The sequence below is a fragment of the Mytilus edulis genome, chromosome 3, assembly GCF_963676685.1.
Source record: "Mytilus edulis chromosome 3, xbMytEdul2.2, whole genome shotgun sequence".
NCBI classification, from domain to species: domain Eukaryota; kingdom Metazoa; phylum Mollusca; class Bivalvia; order Mytilida; family Mytilidae; genus Mytilus; species Mytilus edulis.
In genome coordinates, this window is record NC_092346.1 from 87,363,742 (window position 1) to 87,367,678 (window position 3,937).

Sequence of the window (3,937 nt, forward strand, 5' to 3'; positions counted from 1 at the left end):
TTCACTATGAACAATGCTTGCTCTGTCCAGTCACTTTAACCAATTCTTGATTTTATCAGTCACTATAAACAATGCTTGCTCTGTCCAGTAACTTTAACCAATACTTGTTCTAACCAGTCACTATTACCATTGCTTGTCCTGACCACTCACTATAAACAATGCTTGTTTTGACCACTCACTATAAACTATGCTTGTTCTATCTAGTCACTCTAACAAATACTTGTTCTTTCCACTCACTATAAATAATGCTTGTTCTGTCTAGTCACTATAAACAAAGCTTGTTCTGACCAGCCAATATAAACAATGCTTGGTCTGTCTAGTCATTATAAACGATGCATGTTCTGCCAATCACTATAAACAATGCTTGTACTGTCAAGTCACTATAACAAATACTTGTTCTAACCAGTCACTATAAACAATAATTATTCTGTCTAGTCATTATAAACTATGTGTGTTCTTACCATGCACAACAAATAATACGTGTTCTTACCAGTCACTATGAACAATGCTTGTTCTATCTAGTCACTATAAACAATGATTGTTCTGAACACTCACTATAAACAATGCTTGCTCTGTCCAGTCACTTAAACCAATACTTGTTCTAACCATTCACTATAAACAATGCTTGCTCTGTCCAGTCACTTTCACCAATACTTGTTCTAACAAGTCACTATAAACAATGCTTATTTTGTCTAGTCCCTTTTACCAATGATTGTTCTGAACACACTATCCAATGCTTGTTCTGACTACTCACTCACTTTAAACAATACTTGTTCTAAACAGTCACTATAAACAATGCTCGTTCTGTCTAGCACTATAACCAATGCTTGTTCTGTCTAGTCACTATAAACAATGATTGTTCTAAACACTCACTTTAAACAATACTTGCTCTGTCCAGTCATAAACAATGATTGTTCTGAACACTCACTATAATCAATGCTTGCTCTGTCCAGTCACTTTAACCAATACTTGTTCTAACCAGTCACTATAAACAATGCTTGCTCTGTCCTGTCACTTTCACCAATACTTGTTCTAACAAGTCACTATAAACAATGCTTATTTTGTCTAGTCCCTTTTACCAATGATTGTTCTGAACACACTATCCAATGCTTGTTCTGACTACTCACTCACTTTAAACAATAGTTGTTCTAAACAGTCACTTTAAACAATGCTCGTTCTGTCAAGCACTATAACCAATGCTTGTTCTGTCTAGACACTATAAACAATGATTGTTCTTAACACTCACTCTAAACAATACTTGCTCTGTCCAGTCATAAACAATGATTGTTCTGAACACTCACTATAATCAATGCTTGCTCTTTCCAGTCACTTTAACCAATACTTGTTCTAACCAGTCACTATTAACAATGCTTGCTCTGTTCAGTCACTTTCACCAATACTTGTTCTAACAAGTCACTATAAACAATGCTTATTTTGTCTAGTCACTTTAACCAATGATTGTTCTGACAACACTATAACCAATGCTTGTTCTGTCTAGTCACTATAACCAATGATTGTTCTGACTACTCACTATAAACAATGCTTTTTCTAAACAGCCACTATAAACAATGCTTGTTCTGTCTAGTCACTTTAATCAATGATTGTTCTGATCAGTCACTATAAGACCTGGATGCTTCATACTTTGTTTATGAACGCCTCATGTTACGAAATTTCCGTTAGTCACATGTCCAATGTCCTTGACCTCATTTTCATGGTTCAATGACTACTTGAAATTTTTTTTTGTGTAATATTAAATTCTCTCTCATTATAAGTAAGATAACCATATGTGGTATGTGTGTAGCTTGCAAGGTCCTCATGCCCGTCAGACACTTGACCTCATTTCATGGATCAGTGAACAAGGTTAAGTTTTGGTGGTCAAGTCCATATCTCAGATACTATAAGCAATAGGTCTAGTATATTCGTTGTATGGAAGGATTGTAAGGTGTACATGTCCAACGGCAGGTGTCATCTGAACTTGACCTCATTTTCATGGCTCAGTGGTTATAGTTAAGTTTTTGTGTTTTGGTCTGTTTTTCCTATACTATATGCACTAGGTTTACTATATTTGGTGTATGGAATAATTGTAAGGTGTACATATCTAGCTGACAGGTGTCATGAGACCTTGACCTCATTTTCATTATTCAGTGGTCAAAGTTAAGTTTTTGAGTTTTGGTAGATTTTTCTGATAATATATGCAATAGGTCAATTATATTTTGTGTATGGAAATATATTATGATCTATATGTCAGTCGCACAGGTTTTATTTGACCTTGACCTCATTTTCATGGTTCATTGCTAAGTGTTAAGTATTTGTGTTTTGGTCTGTTTTTCTTAATTTATAAGCAATAGGTCAGCTTTATTTGTTGTATGGAAGTATTGTTAGCTGTACATGTCTACCTGGCATGGTTCATCTGACCTTGACCTCATTTTCATGGTTCATTGATCAATGTTTTTTCTTGGTTAATGTTGAGTTTATGTGACAGTTGTAATATTTTCTTAATGGCACATGCAACTCCATACGAGGATTGTCTTTTTGGAGGCATTGTCTGGAATATACTAATGTTAACTTAATACAATACTTTCAATCATAAATACTATTATAATAGGACTATTTTGTTTTATTGAAGTTGTCTATTTATTTTTCTTTGAATTTCAGCTTGATTATTCATGTTATTGTTAACCTGCGATACTCATCCGTTAAATTGTTTGTTTGTATTCCATAATGCAAGTTTCTGCTTTGTGTTGTTATCTTGTATTAATTTATGGTTAGTGCCACTTGAACAAGGATTATGCATCATTGTCATTTTGTTGCGATTATCCACCAGAAGTTTACAAAATATTACAAATTTTTCGAGTGCGGTTCAGATACATGTAAATTTTTGTTCTCTAATTTAATCTCTTTGCAGGCATTGATATAAACTGCTCCTCTTATTGACTTGTATAAATGGTATTGACCTTTCGTATGCAGATGAATTCCATCGGAAATAAATTTATGTTTGCATGAATATCTATGTGTCGTGTCATGATCCCGAAATATGAATTTCGATGATTTTTCAACCTCATTTTTTAACATTTTATTTATTTCTTGTGCTTTTCCGAAACACATATTCGTGTATGCCCAATCTCTGATACTTGTATTTTCTCGTTTGTATCCATCTTTCTTAAATCTGAAATTAAAATATTTTATGAAAATTGAATGTCACCAAATTTCTGTGTGTTCTTCCTTTGGCAGCAATTTGGAAAAGAGGCTGGATATTAAAACATGCACTTGAAGTAGTGCCCCCTTATCAATTGCAAAATTCCAATGAGTTTCAAGTTAGATAATCACATATTTACCATCCGTAACTATTTTCTACATATTTCTAAAATTTACAAAACATGATAAAACAAGACTGAATACAATTAAAATTTAGTCTTTCATTGTACCATAAAGTCACCTATGCTGCACATAAGTGTATATATTTAGAACTATCAACTTAATATCAATGATTAGTAAAGGAGGCGACACATTTCAGCATGTGCACTCTTGTTTAGGCTTTGGTCTGGTCAGGTTGTTGTCTCATTGACACATTTCCCATTACAATTCTCTAGCTTACTTTTCTGACAAGTCACTATAAACAATGCTTTTTATGCCCCACCTACGATAGTAGAGGGGCATTATGTTTTCTGGTCTGTGCGTCCGTCCGTCCGTCTGTCCGTTCGTTCGTCCGTCCGTCTGTCCGTTCGTCCGTCCGTCTGTCCCGCTTCAGGTTAAAGTTTTTGGTCAAGGTAGTTTTTGATGAAGTTTAAGTCCAATCGACTTCAAACTTAGTACACATGTCCCCTATGATATGATCTTTCTAATTTTAATGCCAAATTAGAGTTTTTACCCCAATTTCACGGTCCACTGAACATGGAAAATGATAGTGCGAGTGGGGCATTCGTGTACTGAGGACACA